This window comes from Micrasema longulum, unplaced genomic scaffold, assembly GCF_059751315.1.
Source record: "Micrasema longulum isolate JH-2025_06_02 unplaced genomic scaffold, ASM5975131v1 h1tg001512l, whole genome shotgun sequence".
Lineage (NCBI taxonomy): Eukaryota > Metazoa > Arthropoda > Insecta > Trichoptera > Brachycentridae > Micrasema > Micrasema longulum.
In genome coordinates, this window is record NW_028278696.1 from 52,719 (window position 1) to 79,530 (window position 26,812).

General features: G+C 34.4%; 1 protein-coding gene across 1 annotated transcript in view; it reads right to left on the bottom strand.

Moving 5' to 3' along the window:
* The window catches only part of LOC148275097 (uncharacterized), a gene marked incomplete at its 3' end in the record, with an annotated part of 49,204 nt that extends 37,287 nt beyond the window's left edge, over positions 1 to 11,917 (bottom strand). Inside the window, exon 1 of the mRNA XM_088236136.1 lies at positions 11,593 to 11,917. The remainder of the gene's footprint in view (positions 1 to 11,592) is intronic.
* Positions 11,918 to 26,812: the final 14,895 nt, after the last annotated feature.

The following is a 26,812-nucleotide window of genomic DNA, read 5'->3' on the forward strand; positions in this document are numbered from 1 at the left end:
GGTTATTATCATAATTGAAGACATGGTTGTAAAAACTATTTTGAATTGATTTTATTTTATGATTCTCTTCCCATGTCTGACTAAACGTTTTGTATACCTTAAACTAAAGAATTGAAAATGATCACTACTTCCTTTATTTTTATCTGTCATCAATTTTAATTTATTTATTTACTGAATTTTTTCGTTATCTATCTTCTAAATAATAATTGTTTTAGTAAAATAAATAAAACAACTTTGTTTTTAACCACTAATTAGTGAAGTTAAAGAGCTGAAACATTCATTTATGATGGTGAGATTCATCTAATTGAATTATTTCACGTACATACTAGGCAACGCCTGAAATTTTTTTAATTTTTCAATTTCTATACTTCTTCATGGACCAGGTGGTTTTATCAACAATATTTTGAGTTTGTCCAAATTTTTGCAGACAATAACTGGATTCAACTTCCCGGGGGGCTGTTAACATTAACAAATTACTACAGAGATGAAGAACATTTTAGAGGAGGTAATATAGAAGTCTAGGCATCTACAGAGCTTATGACCTCTCATTGGCTGATTTAAGTGGCCACATTATAAACTGTGTAACATTCAACATTCTGCCTATATTTGAACATCTATATTCCTTAAGTTCTTTCATCTGTTGATGTGAGTGAATTTAAAGAGCTAAAACCTATATTTAAGAAAAGTGAAGGGAAGTGAATTCTTCAGTGACTGGGATTAAATTGATTGGACATGGTCAATTCGCCGAAATAATTACAAAACTTTTTAACAGTCTTGAAATTCGTTTTGGAAGCCATCAGATCTGTATATCCAACAGGGTCTATAAGAGGGCCACGGATAGTAGCGAGAAGCTCGATTCAGTAATCATAGAGAGGCGGAGAAAAGACCACAGGATGTGTTCAGAAGATTGATTAGGATATCCGCGGCAGCACGAAGCAGAACGTTGTTACTTTTGATTGAAGTTTATTTTATAGATAATTTAATCCTTTATTTCAACTTTTAATCATGAAATTACAGAAACATTATTTAATGAACATTTCCAAAATATATTGGACTGATTTTAAAACCCATGTATTTTTACTTCAGTTACGCACTACGATATTTGGTAAAATGAATCTAAAACAAATTTGTGCGAAAAATACGTATTTCTAACACTTGGAATCTAATTGCTTTTTGAACAAGGTCTCGGGTTTAATTTGTACCTCGGAAATTTGTGTTATTAGGTCCCGTTAAAAACAACCCCTCTCAGCTCTAATTTGGAAAGCTCGCGGTTTAGTATTCGAGGTGGTGCGTAGCAGTATGGCGAGAGAGCGCGGGGTAAGTTACAATAAACCCTTCCTGGATTGTTTTACTGCAGGGTTCGGTCTCTTTAACCCGACCAACTGTTTCCCGAGATGAATGCTTTTGTTGAACAACATTACAGATTGAAGGCAATAGCCTTGCCAACATCAAAGTGAGGAGTTTGTGCGACGCGCGACGCCTATCAATGGAAACCCTTTTCGAAATTAACCAGATTTCGATTATAAACGGATTAATGAGAAAATAAATAGAACGTAGGTTTGTTCTTTACGCTTTATATCCGTTTCTGACAATTCTCGCAAACAAGGTTAATTAATCTTCAATGGAATAGCACTGGTAGTTTGCGTTCTGATAGAAGTGCGATCATTAATCTCCGAGGTATTGTTTATTTTCTTATTGTGTTTTCTGGAAAAATATGTATTTCTTCTTCTGGAATCTCGCTACCTCAGGACAGGTGGTAACAAAACAGATTATTTTTCTCAGAACATCATTAATCATGTAAAACAACGTATACATTTATGGGTTAATAAAATACAATATTATATTTACTCCGTGGAACTCCTAAGTTACATAATACGTCATTAAATCGAATTTTGTTTTCATGATCATCATTCACCGTTTCGCACCCAGTGGCGCATAGGGAACTGCATTTTCAAACTAAAAGCAGTGCAGTTTGATCATATTTTGCGCGAAGGTAAGGTGGTCATTCTTACGCTTCAGGTATCAGTCCAAGAATCTACAGTAATTTGGAGAAAAGAAGAAATGCATATTTTCTTATGTATTTTTTCTGATTAATCCGTGGTATTACGATCAGCTTAAGTGTAGTTCGGGTCAATTCTCAACCTAATATAAACCTACCTACTCGTCCTTCCCATTTCCTAGCGGACTCCATGTAACAATAATTCTACGGTGTGAGTGCCGGAATAAACATTTTATCATCAGTACAGAATCTAACATCAACCGAGTGAAGTGCTTAACTAATCTTTCTTCAAGCGAGCTGTCCTGCGTCCTTTAGACCGCCAGATCCATACAAGCTGTGCCAGCTTCAACAGGGTTCCAGTACACGTCACGCCTCATCATCAGCAGGTTAGTGAAGTTGCGCAACCTTCCGTCCCCAACAATACAGTCCACTTACTAAATTTTCCTCCTCCTGGGACGAGATATTCTTAACACCTCGTCCTCAACAGGAGTAAAATGAAGAGTATTTTTCTTAATGTTCCTAATAACTACCTTAGACATAGACAGCTAAAGCTGTTTTATCTTCCTGCTTGCAGAACCAACCTGCCAATGGTAATGCCAGTAGGGACAGCAATGTCTTAACTCTACCGTAACTCTTCGGTGATCGACATCTTTCGCGTTACTGAATGAAAGTTCAGAGAGGATAGCTTCCTTTTTCTCTAATTACTGGCTATTTTTATTTTACCGTATATCACATTTAAATAGTAGACCTATTTTTTTTCCTAGTGTTTGGTAGGTACGCCTTGAATAATATTTTTGTAATGCACAAAAACGTATTAAATAAATAAATTGAAAAATTTAAATTAAAATAAATTTAAAGAATGTATTTCAATAAAGTTTTAAAGTGCATATTTTACGTTCACCCTGCAAGGAATCAAAGCACGTAGGCGTGGTACTCAAGCATGGTAGGCGAACACTCTAACCACTACACTAGGAGGTAGATTTATTTGCCGTTACATCTAGGGTTCCGGTTCTATATCACACACGGAATTGTATTCTTCATCCACCTGGACACAGAGAAATTCAATTATGCTGCATATTTTTTTTTTTTTTAAAAACCTTTATTAGCACAAATAAACAATACATTAAGTAGAAAAATGGAACACTTAAAGTTGAACTTGCCAAAAAAGAGTCTAGCTCTTGTGTTTGGAGAGTTTACAAAATAACATAAAAATCAAACATAAAATGCAAAACAAAATAATAAAATAAATAAAAAATTAAACAATTTTAAAAATTGAGAAAATATAACACTAAAAAAATATTAAATAAAAACACAAAATGTGTAAACACGGGCACATATTAAACATACATCTCTTTTTTAAAAATACAGTTAATGTTAATTATGTCAAGAAGCTTTTCTTTAATTTATCCTTAAATTTTCCGTAATTTATTTCTTGACGTAGATTTTGTGGTAAATTATTGAAAAGCTTCCGTCCTATGTAAGTATAATTATGTTTGGCCGTGGTAGTTTTAATACTGCATTATACTTCATTATACTTCATTAGTAATGATTTAATTCCCGTAAATTACCCAAGTAAAACCTTTATACACAGTATGTCTCTAAGTATTTAAAATTGTGAGTATTTCCTTACTTAACATACAATCAATGTCCGCTACTTTCGTGGAGAATAATATGGTATCGACAAAGTCCCTCCAGGTTTCTTTGTTAGCGGTCAACTTCTATGCGTCCTCTCTAGTTAACTTTTTATCATTTTTTTATTATTCATAAAACATATAATACATTTAGTAGAAATTATACTCCCAGGAGTCATAAAAAAATTTCATTTAGGACCGTACATAAAAATAAAAGATTTTTGTGACAATACATAATATCATTCATAGTTAACAAACTCCAAAGTAGTAAGAAAACATAATATAAAAAACACACAACACAGTACTTTACTTTTGTAATACAATATAAATTACATTTATAGCTATCACTATCAAAAAGATTTAAGTAATATTTTTGAATTGCGACACTTTTGGTTTTGCTGTTCGACTTTTCGTTTAAGCTCATCTGGCAGTTTATTAAATTCGGAATGGCCAATATTTTCCAGACTTTTTTCCGGACTTCGTTGAGCGAAATTTAGTAACATGGTTGTGAATGTCGTGATAAAATGTATATTTTAAACTTGTGTAAGCATAAAAGTTTATGATATATAAAATAAACTTGGTGATGTCATGCAGTGGCATCGCCTTGAAAAGAAGGAACCTTTTTATTGTCTGTCGGTAGATATCCTTGACATGACATTTCAGTCCAAGCATGTTTCTCAGAGCTCTGTTCTGAAGAACTTGTATCTCCGAGATCTGCTTTTTGCTGGCAAAACCCCAAATACATTATAGATAGGATAAGTGGGAATGTATCATAGCGTAGTAGACGGCAAACTAAACGGGATGGGGAAGCAAGCCACGAAGTCGATGCAATACGAACCTTAGTCGCGTCCTGGGCCGTAGACGATCATAACCACGGGAACTTGATCACTTGCAAGAAAGGGAAGCCTGTTAAAGGTCTAGACCATGCAACCTTGGAATCGGTGAATTAATAACATAATTTGTTGCAGCAATTTCTACATGAAATGGCTCATTTTGTGTAATAGTCTTAATGGTTATTCGGAATTGAATTATAATTAGCAAGTCAGGAGAGTCCAACATGCTGTTTATTGTATTCTTAGAATTTGTATATCTAACAAATTTAAAACAAATTCGCAGAAACTCCATTTCATTATTCTAGCTTTTGAGCGCTGCGCTGACCCCAATCTAGAGGGGATACAAAATTATTGCCTGAAAACAACTTGTCTGATTGTTACAAAGACATTCTGACAAAAAAAAAAGAAAATAAAATTATGTTATTGCGGTGTAGTCGAAAATGTCAAACAAAGGCAAGAATATTATTTTTTATGCCCGCGACGACGTGCCATCAATATACCTACTTTTATTTTTATGACTTTGTTGACGATGAATTTTATGAGGAATTACCGCCCTTCGCATCAAGAAGGATATTCAAAGAACAAGCCGCGAACTAATGGGAATAGGCCGGGGCTCGGGTGAGAAATCGTTTGTTTTTTAAAGAGAAACATATCTTTTTAAAATAAAAAACAAGTACGCATACGCATTAAACCTAAAATAATGGCATAACTACGAAATATGTAATTATGTTATCAAGGTACAGAGTGTACAGACTACAAAAACGAATTCAAAAAGAAAACACCAAATTTCATTGAGTAAACATGAGCGTTCGAAATATGTTTTCTCGACCTGCAACCAATTGGCGTATGTTTGATAAAACCGACTTAAGTCTGTAGCGAGCGTTCACCGGCTACTTTTCTCCTCGCAATTACTAAAATGCCTGTATCTACGCTAAAATACTGCACAAATAGATCTGGAAAAGCGTTGGTATTACCTTTCACCAGTAAGTAATCTAAATCAATACTTTTTTAAAACAGCTATTTTAATGTGAGAAAAAGTATTATTAATTTTTATTTATTTATTTGACATAAACGGCATAAATTGCCTTTAACATATATCAAACATAAATATGAAAAAAAAAAATACGTATTTAAAAACATAACAAAAAATTATAAAATTGCATAACTATAACAATAGTAACAAGTAGGTAAATACACATAAGCAACCAAAAATATTAACGAAATAAATACATAAATATGAAAAAACAAAAGAAGGAAAAACATTTTTAAATATAAAGAAAAGTTAAGGAATAATATTGCGAGAGAAAAAAAAAAATCAGACTCGTTTTATAACTATCAAGTCCAGAACCAAATATATCAACCTTGTCCTCATACTGATTGCCATATCTATGGAGCCTAGGGATAGGCGAGTGCATGTGATAGTTGGTTCTAGAACTTGCAAAACAAAAAGGAGATCTGTGGCGGGTATGTCGACCAGGTACACGGAAACACACCAACTCCAGCAAATCTGGACAGTCAATCAATGAATTGATCACCTTAAAAAGTAATATTAGGTCAGTTAGGATTCTTCTATCAGAAAGTCTTAAAATATGTTACCAGCTATCTCTTGTCTCCGTCTTGCGCAGTTAGTTGGGGGTATAGTGAAACGATAAACAAAGGTGACGCGAATGTGGATGTGGGGAGAGACACACTGAATAGGAGTTAACTTAAGTACGGTAAAAAGCACAGACTGTTTACACCGGTCTACTGTAAGTTCTATTCAGTATGTCACTCCCTAACGCATACGCGGCGGCACCTTTGTTTATTGTTTCACTATACGCCCGACTAACTGAGCAGGACAGAGACAGAAGATAGCTCAATACTGGTGACACATTAATAAAACTTTTTTTAAACATTAAAATAGCTATTTTCAACAAGCATTAATTCAGATAAAAACATTACTTACCGGTGAAAGGTTATACCATTGCTTTTTCTATCTTTTTCTGATCGATTTGTGCAGTATCTAAGAGTTCATATATGCGTTTTAGTTATTGCGAGGAGACAAAAGTTCAAAAGTAACCGGCGAACGCTCGCAACAGACTTAACTCCGTTCTGTAAAATATATGTTAATTGGCCGCAGGTTGAGGAACCATAAATTATATACCTCGATGGTTTATTACACCATTATACTATCATTTGCTTCCAACATACATAGATATCCTTATTATAAAACCACCCATTTATTATTTCCAATGGTCTTTCCTTTGTTTTTGCGTGTTTACAATTGCAAATCTACGGCCTTTGTATTAAAAATGATTGCGGAAAAGACGACGCTGCTTATTACTTTGTATTTTATTACCTACCGTTCAAACATCCGCGATGCGTAACGCGTAACCCCAGTTTTTCACGAGATCTTAATAAGAAATCTTCCCGGAATAACGCCCCAAAGTGCGCGGCTGTATATGAAACGGAACGAAATATTCTGCATGCTTTAAATTTATTTCTAAACGAGTGCCTTCCAGAACAAGTTCAGTAACAAACAAAGTATGGTCAGGTCGCATTTTTGAAAATATTGTGTAAAAATATAATTCTAGAAGTATGTTTAATTTGGAGGGTGGAAGTAGCGCTTTTGTACTAATCTTATTTTTGATTATTATTGATAGCTTTTACAGTGCCATTATCATGTCATTTTATGTATAAATTCATTTATCCTCAAATTCATTTATTAGACGTACCTGTAAAAATCATAATGAAAGTTAAACATCGTATGTTAAAAATGCTTTTTTTCGTAGGACTTTTTCAGTGTACAATACAAAATTTTAAAATATAGATTACACAAACATCACTCTGTCAGATTTAAAATTTACACTAAAAATGCATTATGTAACTTAGTAGACATTATAATAATAAATATGTACATCTCCCTTCCCCTCCATTTCCTTTCTTCAAGCATTCTTGTCCTAATCCCGCTCAATTAACTTAATGTTCTTAAAATAAATATTTTAACAAATCTTTTATTAATGATAAATATTTACGAGTACATCAAAATAACATTTTTATATGTTTAAACTTGTATGTATTTATTTGATATGTAATATATTTTCTTTACTAACTTTGTATACTTTGTGGAAATCTGTTATTAGTTCTGAGTTTATACACTATATCTGTATGTTTACTATAAATATGTATGTAAAACTGTTGATTTCCCAACTAAAATAAATAAATAAACTCAGTATTAACATATATGTTTTTAACTGCACGTTGCATTTGTACATAAAATTTCTTCATGGGGTTTATTATTTGGGATAGTTGCTGAGTGTACATCTTGAGTGGTTTATGCTATGTATGTATATGTAACGCATGTAATGAACTCGTATGTGTTTGTGTATGTTTTATAAGTAGAGGCATGTAGATGTTCGTATGCATGTGTGTTTATGTAAGCGTCCATATATGTGTGCATGGATGGCTCGGAGTGTGCATTTGGTATTTTCATTTGTTACCAATAATAACCTCCATGGAAAACTATTATTTTCTCACTTATTTTTTTATTTATCTATTTTCTGTCACATTTAATGTGTATATAATTAATGAAAACTTAATTGGTGTTTTATGGTTAAAAATCTTTGTTTTTAGTACTTATTAGGTATGGCTGTATGTTTTCCGAATAAAAAAAAATAATGAAATAAAATAAATAACCCCCGAGCATTGAGCACGAGACAGTTTGTAATATATATACCCAGGGCATTCAATATAAACAAAACAAACAAACAAACAAACCATCACGCCGTTTCCCCGTAGGGGTAGGCAGAGAGGATAGAACGCTATATCACTCTATCTTTGCAGACCTCCCTTTCTCTCCATTCATACATCTTTCTAATGCACGCACGCCGATTATTCCTACTCTTGACATGTCCATCTTCAAGTATTTGATGGACTTGATGGACTTGATAATGCCATGTCTTTCTCGGCCTTCCTCGTTTTCTGCATCCATCAACATTCGCATTGTAGATCCTTTTAGCCGTTCTTTCCTTATCCATTCGCTATACATGTCCAAACCAACGCAGCACCCTTTTCTTGATTCTGTCGATAGTGCATATCTCAGCCTTACACTGTTCACAGATCTCGACATTTGTGAACCTATCATACATCGTTTTACCACACATTCGTCTGAGGGATCGCATTTGGACAGCATTTAAACTACTTTCATCATATGTTTTCCAATTCCATACTTCGCTCCCATACATTAGTTTTGGCACTAGAACTTTATTGTTAACTGCTAGTTTAGTAATTATAATTTTAATTCAATATACATTGCACCAATACCAATAAATCTAGAATTTATTATTTACGCTATTTCTAATTTACTGCATTTTGTTTATTTTTTTACCTTGGTTTCTTAAGTATAATAAATCGTACAGTTATAATATAGTACAATGTGTAAAACAAGTGTGTAAAATGTACATATTTGTATAAATAAATAAATAAGAAAAAAAATTAGAAACGTAACTATTTCAAAAATAAAAAAAATATTGTTTCTATTGATCGTGTAACTCTGTTCTTTTTTTTCCTTCGGAACTTTTATCAAAATGAAGATTATTATTATTTTTTCAATCAAATCAGTAAAAAAAAGTTAGAAGCATAAATCTTTTTTCCATCGACCTACCAGGGTTGTATTCGGCGAGAATGAACATACAAAAAAAATTGAAGGTTGTTGTTTTTTTGTGTTTAAAAAAAGGTTGATTTTGAATGTTTACAAACAACATTCGCTTTTTATGGATACCAATCAGATTCTTCCCTCACGTTCCTTATAATTTATTCCCATGTTTTTCTTTTTACTGGATTTTCGGTAATACTAAAATAATATTAAATGACAATAAATTCATTTTTGAAAATCGCATTCGTGAATTAAGTGCACCCCTGTTGGTGAGAAGAGCCGAGTTTGACACTTGCAAAAAGAATTAGATATTGGAAAATTAATTATTTTTTGTTTTGGAATTCAATCATAAATAAGTAATTAAGTACCTACTTATTACTTATCAATGAAAAGTATTTTTCCAAGCTAATAACATGTAGGCCAACGTTTGGGCAGGACAACGTCTGTTGGGTCCGCTAGTTATATATATACTCGTATATATATATATTCATTTTTCCGTCCATTTTCTAAACACTTCGCCACACATTTAAGTGCTCTTATTTTTACCGCGCGTCCAATTTCCTGTTGCACTGAACTTCCACATTGCAATATATCTTAAGAAGGGCGAACTTTGCGATGACCACGGTATCACCGTCAGCGGCAAGGCGACTGCGCGGTGCGCACTGGACACCGCGCACTGGTAGCATGTCGTGTAAGTTGCTCGGGCGAGTCAGCCAGCGTCAGCGCTCACCGCCGGTGTAAACATGTTGCCGGTTGCCGGGAACATCGTTCCCAGCAAAGCCATAAATCATAATCAGCGATGGAGAACCGCGGAACGCGAACCGCTTTGATTTATCTTCGCCCCTCTAATGAAAACCTTTCTTATTGTTACTTTGAAACAATCTCGCCCAGCAATTCTTATTTTTTATTTGCACTGTGTGCACACGTGTGAAACATAAATTATAATTTGTACCTAGGTACATATTTTTATTTCTTTACAACACGTTTCGCAATAAACCTAAGAATAATATTTTTTAAACTGGATGATTGCGGAAGATTTAACCGACGCGACACGCAATGGTTTATAGTTTTCATCTGCCTCTAATGATCATACCCAGGAACCCTTTCCAGGGACACTTTCCAAGCAGTACCGTGTAAAAAAAGTTTTTTTATAAAAAGTACAATGATGTATAGATTTCGTAAACTATAAAAAATAATTTGGGATTTTATTGGCGTCGATATTGACGAAGATATCGAGGCTATACTGACATAATGCATTAAGTCAACAGTCTTTATTTATTTCAAATATTTTTAAATACAGGTGCAAGATGTTAATTTTAAATATTATGCTATACCTAAAAGCTTTGAAATTAAGAAATTAAAAGATTTATAAGAGTAACTCGTTTATTGACAAAAAAAACATTGTTTTGTTTCTATTAGTTTATTCTCGGTCTTCCTCGTTTTCTGAATCCATCAACATTTGCATCCTAAATCCTTTTAGCGGTTCTTTCGCTCTACGTGTCCTTAGATAAATTAATAATATCTAATATAGGTTATTTCATAATTTCGAAGGGTATTTTGAAATTGATCTGTAGGAAAATTCTTAGGAAACATTTTTTTTTGTTTTTTTTTTTATTATCCGATAGGTAACACATGTGAAACATAATATAATTCAAAGTTTAAGATAAATAAATTACAATTATTCATGCAATGTTTACCAAAGCGTCCATATTCTAAATCACCTAGGTATTAAAAATATTATTTTACGTTGGCATTTGGCATGAACATTAAGAAATTAAATTGATCAAATAATACGGCCAAAGAACTCTAAATTATATTATATTATTTTTTCGATAAAATAACTTAACGCGTCTCAAACGGAAGAATAATAATTGATCTTAGATTTTAGAATAAAAAAGTGATTGGCTGATATGCAAAAGTGCTTTTTATTGATACTAATTTCTCGTTTTCGTACTGGTTCAATTTTTATATTTATTTTATAAAATTTTCAAACAATTTCTTGTAATTTTTTTATGTACATCATTAAGTTTTTAATGGTGTTTGCATTGTTTTTTAAAGTTTATACATATTACTTCTTTTTACAACATTCTCTTGAAAGGAAAAAAAAACCGGCTGACAAGATGATTTCTTAGTTTGCGTTTATTTTATTAACTTCTACTTATTATAATAAAAAAGTTATAATTTTAAAATATTTAAACACAAAAATAAAAAATAAAACCTTTTCTTTATTTTTATTTTTTAATTTGTTTTATTTAATACTAGAACCTTATAAGGTATTATTGTGTAATTAAACTATGCAAAAATTATCGCTTTTAAATTAAAAAATAATTATGTAATATCTTTCTAAAAGGGTATTGATAAATTATTTTTAGTCAATTTCGCAACAATATTATTTATAAATACCTTCTGGTCTAAATTGTGGTGTAAAATAAAGTTGTACATTCTTATAATAATATTTATTATAAATTCCTGTAGTGTAATTAATATTACTCTTACCAATTATAAGCAGAATAAGTTTCTTCCAACCACAAATTAATCCTTTTCACACGCTTAACTTTTTTTAATGTTCAGCGTCCCAATATCTTTAATCACTGTCAGCGATTCATTCCAACGAGAATAAACATAACTTTTCTTTACACAACTTCATACACGAATGGTCCTATAAAAACAACTACTGTTCTCTTTCAAAGTTATTTCTAAAAACCGTTTTAAGACTTTCCGAATCAATTAAAACTTGAGAAACGATTCTTACGAAGTTACGATCTTTTACTTTTAAAAAGCTCTCGGCGCATGAATCCCCCACCAGAGCTTTGACGCGACTGGAAATGGAAGTTATTATTCGAGAATCGACGCAAGCGCGCGGCTCGGCTGTTAGAATGAAACGGTTGATACGAATAATCAGCGCGCTAGAAAGAGAATGCACAAAAACATACCGATGCAACAAACATGTGACTCAAGACACGACCATCCCCGAGTATTTCGTGGAAAAGAGAGGGATGGTAAGAGTCCTTAAAAGCCATAAACATTAAATATTTATGATTAAAAATAAGATGCCTCACTTTAAATACAAGCATCTGTATATTATACATCTTAAACCGGGAACTATTGGATTCATATTACGACGGTTAATATTATCCATTATGTTAGAAAATCATAAAATTTCCCTTCGGTGGAAAAATGATTATACATATGTTTGTACGCTTAATTTCCCTTATATTTTGACAATACTGATTTTTTTGTAGATATTTCTTGAAGAAATTCCATAGTTTGATGATTTGAGCGTAAATCAATAAACAAAATAATGTAAAATAAATAATAATGATTTTTGAGTTTTTTATTTTTTTATTTTCTTTTTGAGACTTTAACAGCTTTACGGAAAAATATTTTTATGTTTCATAACTATTTTATGTGTCATTTTTAGTTTTTACTTATAGACATACGTATTTCTTTACAAACTATGAACTACATATAAACTGTAAATTTATGACAAAAAAAAATAATATCTAGTATGGTTTGCATATTTAAGGTACATTTATATTTTATTGAGTAAAGTTTATGCAAATATATTGGAAAATAATTTATTAACTAAATATAATTACGATTTTCAATGGAGGTTCTAGCAATGGGCCGTTTTACATTTATACGTGAACAAAATAAATAAATATCGACAAAGACTTTATTATAAAAATGAAGCATTCTCAGGATTGCTGCGTTTTAATTGTTTCTCGAATTAGATGTCTCAATATAAAAAAGTTGGTTCAATCTTGTTGCGCGTTAAGGAACTCGAAATTAAGTTCTCTAATAAAGCTGTGGGCAATCCTGGACTCGATCTGTTTTCAATGCAGCAGCAAGGCTTATTGCGGGAGTAAAAAAATATTCTCACATCTCACAACGTTTTCGAAATTTGCACTGGTTAAAAAGCCCAGAGAGAATGAAATACAAGCTTTGCTGGACAGTATTCAAATCTCTACATGAATTAGGTCCAATTTACCTTCTGACCTTTGTTTTAGGGAAAATTCATGTAGAAGAAAATCTAATCTTAGGTCAACATTTGATTCAGGCAGAGGAAAATTTGTCAAAATCCAACGCTCCCCAAACACTAGATTCGGAGATCGTGCTTTTGCCTTTGCTGGCCCCTCTGCCTGGAACCAATTGCCTTCAAACTCACGAATTATCGACAGTTTGAAGGCAATTCAGTTAGGTCAGTTAAGATCCCAACTAAAATCTCACTTCTTTAGTTCATCATACCCTCAATTTTAAATCAGAAATTAAAATATGTCACTTTGGCTTAGTTAGAATGTGAGTTAAAATATACAATTGTAAAGCACCCTTGAGGTGATTTCTCACTAAAATGGCGCTATGTAAACCAGCCAAATATTGTTATTGCCTTTTAGCTACAATGCACACGGGGAGTTAGAAATCTAGCCTCCGTTTACATAGACAGAGCTTATTTATTTGTTTATTTATTTATTTATTTACTTACATACATAAGGTCAGTACATTATTTGAGACAATAAATCCCAACTCCATGAGACTAAAAGTCCTGTGTTGAGAAGGGATGCGCAATTATATGACACAGACACATGAGTATACCTCCACAAATATAGGATTAGAAACATAAAAAAAAATTTGAAAAAAAAATAAAAAAACATATATATGGTAAACAGTAAACTCGAGCATTTGGAAAAGCATCAAAGAGTTTCCTACTCAAATCCCTCTCACTAAGGAAAATCCAGTCCTTAACTCCTTTCTTAAAAATAATTTTTGTCCTTGAGAGCTTAATACGTTCTTCCAAAATATTTAACACTCTTGGTGCGATAAATGAGAGATGCCTCTGAGCAAAAGTCGTACGGGTTTTGAGTATGACATTACTCATGCTCTAGGAAAATCTCGTACGAACATTCTGCTGAGATCTCTTGTTTGACCAGGAGTTTGTAAGTACTTCTTTTAGGTACAGTTGTCTCATATCCAGCACCTTCATATATTGGAACAGCTGTTCTGATAGGTATGCAGGAGGGCGCCGGAACATTATTCTCAATATAACTTCTGTAAAATTATGAGCGGCTTAGAAATGGATGCCGCACAACCCTTCAGCCAGCTATTCCATAGGTTGCCGTGGATTGAAACAGAGCAAAGTACACACTTCTGAGAGTGTCAATATCCAGAATGTCTCTTAGAGAGCCGAATAGATGGCACAGCTTTCTCAACCTAGAGTTTAGTGACTAGACCTGAGCCTCCCATCGCAAATTCCTATGAATGATAACACCAACACAATGAAATCTACCTGTTGCAGAATTTGGTGTGTTTTACACAGTGAATTCCTAGGTTAAGCGTATTGCTTGGTAGTGAACTATTATTTATACAAAATGTCAGATATTTAGTTTTATCGAAATTAAGTGTAAGAAGATTATCATTAAGCCATTGTTTAACAATGTTTATACCAAAGTTTACTTTCTGAAAGACAGAGTTCCAGTCACTAGCCTCAAATAACAAAACCGTGTCGTCGGCAAACGAAATTATTTTTCCGGAATTATTTATTTTGCAAAGAGAATTTATGTAGACTAAAAATAAGATTGGTCCCAGGACGCTGCTCTGTGAAACTCCGTTATCTATTTTTTTAAAGCGTGACAACATAAAATTGAAAAAAAAACTTGTTTGACAGTTTGTTTTTTTGTATTCGAAAGAATGCACTTTAAAAAACGAAAAAAAATCTTGTAAATTAGTGTCCTTCGGAACTAGCATATTCTGTAGGTCCAATTTTCCCCACTTTTTCTAACAAATTCTGGTTCATTTCTAAAATGGTTGGTTGTCATATTCACTTCAATTGGTTTGGGATTTGTTGGTTTGTTTTCATAGACCATGTACTTAGCTTATTACCATAGTAAATAATCCAATAGCGTCAAATTATAGGATCATGGAGGTCAATTAACTGGATCATTTCTGGAAACAATGTTGTCGTCAAACTTTCTCAGTAAATTCGTGGTTTCACGAAGAGCCCTATACGTTAGCGAACTGATTTTTGCTACAACTTGCAAGAGTTGTTCGAAAGTAAAGCTTTCCTTTATTACTTTGAATATTGTTACAAAAACAAACATTGATGTAAAAAAAAAAAAAACATATTTGTTTTACAGGGAGACAGTGGCAATCGAAAATTATATCACGACAAAAGAAACCAAGGAGAAAGTATGGGATGTACAGAGTGGATTTATGAATGGTAGAGGATGTATGGATCAAATATTTGCATTACGCAATATGACAGAAAAGTTTTTGGCGAAAAACCAGAAGCTTTTTTGCGCTTTTGTTGATTTGCAAAAAGCATTTGATCGAGTTGATAGGAAAAAATTATGGATGGTTCTATCGGAGTATGGAGTGAGTGACAACCTTGTCCGCGCTATTGCTTCCTTGTACAAAGATAGTGTAGCGTGTGTAAGGGTAAATGGGTCATTAACTTCCTGGTTTGACATCCCTAAAGGAGTCAAACAGGGATGTGTAATGTCACCGTGGTTATTCAACATATACATGGATAAATGTATGAAAGAATTGAAAAGTATGGATGTGGGAGCGAAAATGAGTAATCTAATTGTCAGTTGCCTTCTGTACGCCGATGACGCAGTCCTCCTAGCTGACAGCGAAGAGGAACTGCAATCCTTGGTTACAAAGGTTTACGAAGTGTGCAAGGAGAGTGATTTGCTAATGAATGTGCAAAAGTCGAACGTCATGGTCTTTGAAAGAAATGTAACTATGACTGAATGTAAGATTGTAGTAATTGGAGATAGTTTGAAACAGGTCGAAGAATTTGTATATCTGGGTAGTATGTTTACTAGAGATGGAAATATGGACAAGGATATTGAAAGGAGGGTTAGTGCCGGTAACAGAGTTAATGGTGCCTTAAAGTCTGTCGTAGCGAATAAGTGTCTATCGCAAGAGGCTAAATTAGCAGTTCATAATGGAGTTCTGGTACCAACCCTAATGTATGGAAGCGAAGCATGGAGTTGGAAAAAAAGGGACGAAAGTAGACTGAATGCTGTTGAAATGCGATCCCTCAGGCGAATGTGCGGAAAAACAATGTATGATAGGTGCCCTAATGTCGAAATTAGAGCAGAATGCAAGGCTGAGTTAAGCATTATCGACAAAATTAAGAAAGGTCTTTTGCGATGGTTCGGTCATGTGGAGCGAATGAATGATGAAAGAACGGCTAAAAAGATTTATGATGCGAATGTGTCTGGTTGTAGAAGTCGAGGAAGGCCGAGAAAGACATGGCATGATCAAGTTCAACAAATTCTTGAAAGTGGTCATGTGAAAAGTCGGAATAATCGACGTGCGTGCATGAGAAGATGTATGAATGTGAAGGAAGCAAAGGAAGTGTGCCAGGACAGAGTGGTGTGGCGTTCTATCATCTCTGCCTACCCCTCCGGGGAAATGGCGTGATGGTTAGTTAGTTAGTTAGTTACAAAAGAAACTACATTTTTGAGTAGTCTTGTAGTTCTTGTAGTTCTGTAATACTCACATTTTTCTTAACACACCATTATTGACAGCCCCCGAAGCCGTGCTGTCATAACTAAAAGCTACTATCCACGCTGGCTAATACATCGGCTAGTACGCTGGCGCGCATATTGATACCAAAATCGCTAAACTGCCCACACATTGGGGAGTCGTTCAGTATATAGACGAGCTAATGTGCGGACGTCAAAAATGTACAAAAGGTCTGGTGTGCCGCTCTCTCCCGTATTTCGCAGCGTACTAAAAACTGGGCCAATATGTGGACGCGATGACAAACGTTCAGCCAGCGCCCTTTGATCTGTATTGAAAAACCAGCAACAGACACGTCGCGCGCTAGCGCATGTGTTAGCGTGCAAGCCAGATCTGCTAGTAACAAATGCCGCTTTTGACACGTTTGCCAATAAGTATTCGCCAACATGCTGGCCAACGGATTGGTCAGCGTGTAGAGCCGCTTTAAGGCGTTCCATTAATAATTTGCGTATTTTTACACAGGAAAAATGCAAAAAAGTAAACATCGTTAATTTTACGAGAGACAGTATTACCAATCTAAATTTCTATCACGATAATAAAAAAAATGTTCTTTGATACCCACATTTTTCTTAATACGCCATTATTGGGGGTCGCTGTGACCGTGATGTAATGCTAAAACGCTTGCTTCACGGACGGGGGATTCCAAGTTTGACACAAAAAATATTTCTAATTATATTCAAGGCTCAGTTTTCTGTGCTTTTCAATACTGTAATAATTGAACGTATTTATGCAGACAGCAGCCATTCCACATTTTCGAAAAAATGAGATATTGACGTTATCGGGTGCAGAAAAGTCAATTCTATCTTTCGTTATAAGCGACTAGACCCTTTGAATACAAAAAACTGTATTAATCACCTTCTAAAAATGGTATCGATCATAAAAACGGCATTTCTCAATTTGCTGAAAACACCCACAGCACGAGAAAAATCTTTCGGTGCATAAAAAATCATTAGAACTGGTCAAATAAATAATAAGATTCTTGTTGGTAATACAAAAAAAAACTAATCTTTTCATTTTTTATCATTTGTTAATTTCAAAAATATTCCAGCTGTTGTGTAGATTTGATTATTTTCACTTTTTACAAAAGTGCTATTATGTCATTTTCATTTTTCTATGGCTGACTGCTTTTTGCATAACTACGTTCAATTAACCTAATTTATAATTTTTTTTATTCATATTTTTCTGTTACAAACTATGATTTTATTTTTAAAAATGTGACCTCACTGGGGTTACCCGTGCCGAGGACACCTAACGGTATTATTTTTTTTCTTACATTTGAGAATAAACAAAGAAGACAAACTTAATAAACAGAGATAATTTACAAAATATTCACAATTTTAAAAACTAGGTATACCTATATGTACATCCATATTGTTTTAAGTACAAAACGCACAATGAAAATAACAAAAACCTAACATACCTAACATGACCTAAAATGTTGCAGTGACTATATGTCAAAGTTCTCTCTCTGTACTTTTATTTCTATTGGCCTATTTTTGTACAATTATTTGACAACTTATAATATACTCAATATCACTATACAATCATTTATACATAATCCCACACAAATACACACAAACACACCTCTACACATACTAACATACAAATACGCATAAACACACTCTTTTATTGTACCACAATTTAATATGTTTACTTTTTATTTAGAAACTTCGCTGGTCTGTCTTTAAACCGAATCTTTTTCATGTTGTTATATTATTGTCGACTGTTTGTTTCTGTAAAATAAATAAATAATAAGCTATACACTTGTGGAGCAGTTGATTCGATATTGGTTTGGGCAAATGAGACAATCCATTTGACTTCTTCCTAGTTCCACTATCCACTTTTTATGGCCTTTTTAAACATTTTCTCGTTACTAATTAAAATCTCACTTAAATTATCGATTTGTTTGCTCCATTATAAAATAAAATACATTTATGGTCCCAGAAAAACAATGTAATTGTGTATAAAAATGATGTTAGGCAGAAAAATACAAAAGTTTGAAAACATATTTATTCGTTCTCACGTGATAAATGAACTTCACGCACACCTGCCACCAAAGCAAAGAATAGAGAACAACAACTCGAAATACATAATATAGCTACCAATATCAAATAAATTAATGTTAAAGATATCAAATGACATTTCGTAATTTAAAAAGAGATCGCTCGACTAGTACTCGCATTACAGCAGGTAGCTTGTCATATCGTGTGACAACTTCCCCCGTATTGTGTATTTATGAGTTTTCGTTTTTAATTTCAACTGAGGCCATTTCTACGTCACTCCACAATTCACAATACATCGCCACCGTGCCTCCTTTGGGATGCACCCCTACACCCAACCTTCACCCCGCCTATCGGATTTCTTTTCAAGCCCGGAGCGTCTTACGGTCATATTTTTATAATCAAATGAATACTCAACAATACCACATTCTATTTTTTAATTTTTACTTCATTTAGTTTTAATGAACTATATAACAAACAAAAGTTTTTAAAATCTATAGGAAGTTGATTTAAAAAGGTTATATTAAATTTGAACAAATGTACTATCTTTATTGTTTATTAATAAGTTTGTAAACATATTTTCTCCAATATAATTTGTACTGTGCATTTTAAACACACTGTATTAATCATTGTTATATTATGAACACAAATAATTAAATAAAAAGCATGAATGTTAAAAAAAAATGAATAAGTGACATTTTCATCTCCAATACAAAAGAAAATTTTTAAAATATTTAATATAGTATCAAGATTTTTGAAATCTATAGTCTTTACATTCGAAATGATTTTGTGTAAGTTTTGTGAAAACGTCAGCACATTAATCGACCTATACGTTATTTCATTGAACGAAAATGTATATTTATATACCAGTGTTTTTTCAATCCATAGCTTAATACGTATTATACAACGAATACATATTATTGTATTTTTACCATTAAGGATCGCAACAAAATTCAGACAAACGCAGAAGCATCTTGTATTTATTTTATTACCATATCATTAGCAACAATAGCAACTAAAAAACCAATTGTTGTCTATGTCACGCTTATAGGCGCGCCTGAGCGCGAGAGAGACAGATATTATTTTCATAATGCGTATGCCGGGCGATGTCATACTATGAGCTAATTAACAGATACTACACAATGCGTTTGTGTAAGTATTGCAAATGCGCCAGCTTTAAAAAATCCACCAGTACGTTGGCGGATTTATTGTATAACAATATCTTCCGACCACCAAAAAACAGAGTTGGTCCAACTTATGGGTATTAACTCTTGTATGGCTGTGATGTTACACTAGCTGACAAGGAACGCAAGACTTGATATGTATCTTTTTTTTTTTCAATGATGAATTCGTATTTTTTTAAATCTTCAAATGGAAATTTTCACACCGGATTTGGAAAGTAAAATTTGTATAACTATGCAATATGTTAATACAAAAAATATTTATCCTTGCTATGCGACGAATGAATGTCCGCTAATTCAGCAACACGTCTGTATAAAAGAGAGCACTAAGATAGAATTCATAACAAGGAAGACAGAGACGCTGTTCTGTGGCGGGTGTTGTATAAAACAGATTCAGTCTTCAGTCGGTTTTCGGTTGCACAAGCGCGTAATATGAGCGGCCTATTTATGCTTTTAATTTATTTTGCTATATCAGGGCTAAATTATATGTTAATTTGCATAAATTATGGAAAAGTAATTATTAAACAGTATGTATCCTTGTTTTTTTTCTTCAAATGTCTGAACATTAGAATATTCCGTATATTACTAGTGGTAACACGATGTTACATCACAGCGCGCATAGGGATTATTTACCACAGTTTTTTAAGAGTTAAGACCCAGATTATCATATATCCTTGCAAAAAAGCGTGGCATTGCGAATTGCACTTAATTCATTAAAATCTCGGTATACTCACACAGACGTAAATATTTTATACTTCAATACTACGCAAAATCGCGGAACATACATGGGGATAATTCGGATACCCCTCAATATGAGACACCTACATTTTACCTTTGGACGTCACTTCTCTGGCCACCTTGTATATGAGCAAACATATGCCATGGACAACAAACAAAGGAAGGAAAAAACTTAGTTTGGTCAGCCGCAAAATATTTTTCAGTCTACACTCACTTAGAAGGTTGCAAAAATTCTTACCCGTCAATACTAAATGCACCCTTGTACAAGCATTACTACTACCCATTCTAGATTACGCTGATGTTTCCATGACTGATTTAAGCTGTGAGCAACTCGATAAACTTGAACGACTTTAGAATACATGCAAGGTACATTTTTGGACTTAAGAAATATGACCACATTTCTGCCTATCGTAGGCAACTGAAATGGCTCAAAATTAGAAAGCGGAGAGACTATCACTCCCTCTTACTTCTGTTCAATGTACTTCATAGTCCTAATGCTCCTATATACCTGCGTGAAAAATTTCAACGCTTATCAGTTCATGGTTTACCTCTTCGTTTTTATTCTCAGGGCACTCTCTTGATACCTATCCACAATTCCTCTTTCTTCTCTAACTTATATAGTGTCCATGCGGCTCGTCTGTGGAATCATCTCCCATCCACCATTAAAGATGTTACTACATTATCTCTGTTTAAATCACGTCTAAAGAAACATCTCCTTTCTCTTTCTTAATCTCTCCTCCTTTCCTTTTTCCTCTTTACTCTTTTTTCCTTTTTCCTATTAAGAATAGTTTTGATTTAAGGTAATTTATAAACAAATACGTTTATTTTTATATATCTTTAGCTTTTTAATTTTTTTTTCTATTGAATATGTTCTGTAACTTGAATTATAAAAATAAAACTTTTATTGTATTGGTTGGTTGGAAGAAATTGCCATTTGGCAATAAGCCCGCCAATGTACAAACAACACTATTTACAAAAAGTTAAATAAATAAATAAAAAATTCTAGGTCGCAAATATTTTAAAAAGCAACCTTTTTTCGTACTAAGTGTAGTTATTCCTTTATATAAGGAAATCTAATAAGTAAGACCCAATTTTATTTAAATAATGTCTTTAGAATACAAAGGTATTATGCCGTCTCTAAGCGGTAGAGCACGCATGATTGCTTTGAGACATTATCTCAGTATCTTTTCTTAACAGTTAATAATTCATATTGTTAAAAGTTATTTTTATTCAATGGTAATTTTTGAGGCACTGGATTACAAAAAGAGACCTTTCATTTAAACGTTAAGTACTTAAAAGTAAATAAGAAATAAGACTACCCAGACAGGAAAAGGTTGGACATTTAGCTTTGTGGCTGTTTGACAAGATCTGCTATAAATTCCATTTCTACTAGTATAAGGATGTCTTCACCTTTGTATTCTATTAGGAAGCTAACAGTAGTATGTAAGTAGCTGATAAAAACATGCCTTATCTATACATGGAATATGAAATTTTACGTTTATTAAAAAAGATGATCGAAAGTTCTAATTTATTTTAAGAAAATCATATTGTTTATATTAATTCTAAATCACGAAGAGCTTACAAAGGGAGGGTCCGATGTCTTGCAGGGTACCCGCTGGCACAGCGCGGGTTTAAACTGTGTAACTCGGTTATAAGCTTAGACTATACCCTGTCTGCGTAATCTATAAGTGTGAAAGCACTACAATTAATGATATGAATCATACACGTATAAAACATGTGAGTCGAGGTCCTGTAAAATATAATAAATTATACTTTTTTCAAAGTACGCAATTGCGGCAAAATATACGTAATTTTCAATGATGATTAAACATGATTTTTTTATTATTTTTTACTATTTTTTTTATTAAAGGAATAACCCGCTAAGCCTCTATATTGAGGCTTGTTAGCAGGTTGGATAGAGGGAATATGGAAGCAGGTAACGAAAAATACCCTACAACACCCAGACCAATTGAGAAAAAAAGCTTTGAAGTTTTAAAATAAGATTCATTGTAGTAGCTAAAGTAATTGTTATTTTGTTGTTTTTATTATTATTATTGTGTTTTTGAACTGCATATTAATATTGAATTAAACAAAGTATATGGAGCACACACAATTGTTATTTATGCATATTTTATTTTAATCATTTATACGCACGTTCGATATCAGCTCCCTAAGTGGAGCATATGGTGTCCATAGAGAGCACATCTCTATCGGCTGCCAGCTCTTGTGCGTCCTCCCAAGTCAGGTTCACATTTCGTAGTTCTGACATAAGCTGCCAATAAACAGTCAGCAGCGAACGTCCAGGATGTCGAGAACCTGATCCCTTATAAAGTAGGCAAGCGTGGTTAAGACTCTCCGGAGGCATCCGCAGTATATGGCCCAGCCAATCGTTAAGCCTACGCTTGATGACAGTTGTCACCGGAATTTGCTTCATCCGTTTTCTTTTTACTGCGTTCCTCACAGAGTCAAACTACCGCACACCCAAGATTCTATTTAGAGACACCTATTCACAAAACTCGGTAATTTGCTGTTTTGGACCCCAGTGAGGTGCCACAATTCGCATCCGTAGAGTAGAATAGGTGTTATGCAGGCGTTATATTTGTGCATTTGTTTTTCACTGAGTAAATATCCGATCTCCAGACAGCCTCCGTACTGTGAAATGTGGCGGCTGCTACTCCTAGCTGCATTCTAGTTCTTTTTTGTAACGTATACTCCCATGATTTGAAACTCTCGGCCCTTTCGATGATTTAGTTTGACAGTTTGAAGAATTTGAGCATCAAGGCACAGAGTGCTACACAGTGCCTATATGGGTTTTTGCAATATTCATTTCTTCAGGTTCTCGACGTCTTTAACGTCCACTGCTGACAGTTTGCCGGCAGTTTATGTGGGAACAATGGGACGCGAACCTGACTTGAGAGGAAGAACAGAAGCTAGCAGCCGATAAATATGTATGGAGGCTCTCGTGGACACCATGTGCATCAACTCGGGAGCGGATATAGAATGATGGTGATGATTATCTTTATATAAAATATGTATCACGTTTATTTAAAATTTATTTCAAGGAAATCATATTGGTAATATTAATACTTGAAAAACCACTAAGAGCTTACATATAGTATATATTTCTTCTTTCAAAGTATGCAATTGCGGCAAAATATACGTTATTTTCAATGATGATTAAACATGATTTTTTAAAAAGAGATTCATTGTTTTCGAACAGCAAATTAAAATTGTATTGAACTGAGTATATGGATCACACACAATTGTTTTTTACGTATATTTATACACAAGTTCAAATTTAGAAATTTGGCAAAAACAGCGATGAGCTAATTAATCAAAAAATAATTATAAGGGCAGTTCAAGTCTCGCAGAATTCACGGGTTGAGAATCACCGGGATCCCATTAACACTGTCTGATAAGATCTATGCCCGTACACTAAACTTGGGAAAGGGAGAAACATGTGGTGTCAAGATACGCTTTAGCACTTCATTCACAGTGGCGGTTGATAAATCTACCCAGCAGGTTTATACGTAAGAGCCCAGAAAAAGGGCGTGCATCCGAATTGATTGCTTAGTGAGTTTTATGCAACTCATTACTAGAAGACCGCCAATAGTAATCTCATGAAGACTGGCTAAATGCATGAGTTGTTCCGAAGTATGCATGGAAGCTGCTGCTTGCAGTTCAGACAAACCTCCACGGGAAAACCTTTTGGCTGAAAGTCGTCTCCCAGTACCAGGACTGTTCCAAAGTGCATATATGCGGTCTGGAAGCTGAGGAGGTGAACTCCAGGATTAAAAGAAAACATATCAAACCACGTCTGTTCCAAATGAGGAAGCGGTATGGGAGCTGAGATAAATAACTCTGCCACCTTTTGACTTTGACTTTGAACGGACGTCTCTTAGAGTACCGGGTCACGATGACTCTTTTTTCTTTTGTCTTATCAAAATCTTTCATTGATTGAGGTGGCGAATCTGTAGCAGGAGGTTATTCTCTAAGATGAACTTCCTTAGGTCAAATATACCGGCTTCGTGAGTTTACGTCGTAGTTTGATAGAGAGTTGGCGGGTGCATGACCAATTGGTGAGCTTTGGTAAATATTGCAGTGGGGTTTATTTCCTTCAAGCATCCACGTGGGATGAGTTGGTGAGCTGTGATGATAGAAAAGTAACGTTGTGGAACCGAGAGAGCGATACATGGACAAATAAACGTGAGTACGTAATTTTTAAATATTAATATGTTTTTGAATTTTGAAACTCCGGTGCACTCCACTCCTAATATATGTATATAATTCAGAATCATTCTTTTTTTTAAAATTAATTTAATTGAGAATTTTCAGAGCAATTTTAATTTTTTGACTAATAAGTCATTTTTTTATATCTTCCTGCACGAATCAAATCGCGCTGGAAATCAATCAACCAATATATTTACGTATTTTTATTTAATTTATTTATAATACATTTTAGGTTAAAACAGAGAGACAGCTTACAGCTTACCCACCACATACCGCACACCGCATCTGAGGACATAAGTCTCCTTGGCGGTGCCCACATACACGGAAAATTTGCTCGTTGTCAAACGAGAAAAGCTGCCCGAAGGAGCTCTCTGAAATCTGGTAGCCTTAGCATCTTGGTGCTGAAAGATTGTAATCCAGAAGTACATAATATGTACTTCATTGGATTGAGAAGAGAGGGAAGTGAATTCTTCACTGACTGGGATTAAATTGATTGGACATGATCAATTCGCCGAAATGATTACAAAACTTTTTAAAAGCCTTGAAATTCTTTTTAGAAGCCACCAGATCTGTATATCCGACAGGACCTATAACAGGGCCACGGATAGTAGCGAGAAGCTCCATTCGGTAATCATAGAGAAGGGGAAAGGGACAAGACCACAGGATGTGTTCAGAAGATTGGTTAGGATATCCGCAGCAGCACGAAGGAGAGTCAACAATATTAAAAACAAATAATTTTTGATTAAATTTACCATGACCTGATAAAAACTGCGTAGTCCAGTGATCGGGGATAACCCAAGACGATTCTAGGCGCTGACGGATCGAAGGAAAAAAAAGAAAGGTAACCCTCCCTGAAGAGGAAGATTCCCATCGCGATTGCCAAGCATTAAGAAGAGCATTTAAAGTCATTATAAAACAGAGAGACAGATCAAATCTATGAAAACTGATAGCCTTCACAGAGAGATCCACCCTTCGGGTGATTTAATATCGTGTTTTGAGAAATCTGCAAACCAGATGAGAAAGCGCGAGCTTTTGAATCCAATATGCAAGATCCTAAAAAATCGACCGCGAGTGCCTCGGAGATTAGATTTTACTGCGATCATCCCTGATCGTAACGTCTCCATAGTCTTCATAAAAATTCACTGCGTTCAATCATAAGTCTTTTCATTCGTCAAGACATTACCTCTACTCTACCGAACTTCACTCCTCTTCAGGCTCTGAGGATCGTCAAGCGCTCCAACCTGCAACCCCGATCTTAATTACGTCTAGAATCTGGCCGAAGGTTCCTCCCGATTGCAAACTGCTGTATAAACCAGGCTCTCGACGTAATTATTTTACGAGCTAAGCGAAGAGGCTGTGCATCGCAGGTCTCCGAGCTGAAGCAGGATATGGGGCGATCGGTCTTCAAAAGCAACGTAGCGTGTGCGGTGGCAGCTTCTGGTTGAAACTTTTCACTGACAACGGGAGTAACTCCCTCTAGGGGGCAAACCAACGGAGGGAAGGGTTCGCAGCCAGGTATATGGTCCTTGTATTCGTCTCATCGTGAACCACGGGGTATCGTTGTCACTTGCCACGTATCGTTTCGGTCTCGGATTTACGACCTGAGGCCAAGAACTGGAGTAGTAATCGGACCGGAGATTATTAGTTTGCCAAGTGGCCGCTCGACACTCTTCCGGTGCGCGCGCGCGTCATCAACATACTGGTAAGACACATTGGTCGAATACTTTAGCCTTTAGGAAGTTTGAAATTGAGCTTCTAAATGTGGAATTTAACTAACTAAATGCCACCCAAACGAGACTATCCTTTTTTTGAATTTACTGGTTTGATTATCCTTGCCAGCAGTGATTTTGTGAACCAAATATAGCTGGTTTTTGTATTCGTTGTATCTTTCAACCACGATTTAAAGGGCCTGGAGATGATCATTCGTACTGTATTTCGGACAAACTCAGTTTTTTTCCGTGGTTAATAAAAATCCAGCTCTGCCGTGATCCTGTTAACCATGTGCAAAGCTTAGGCAGATGAGAAAAATACTTATTG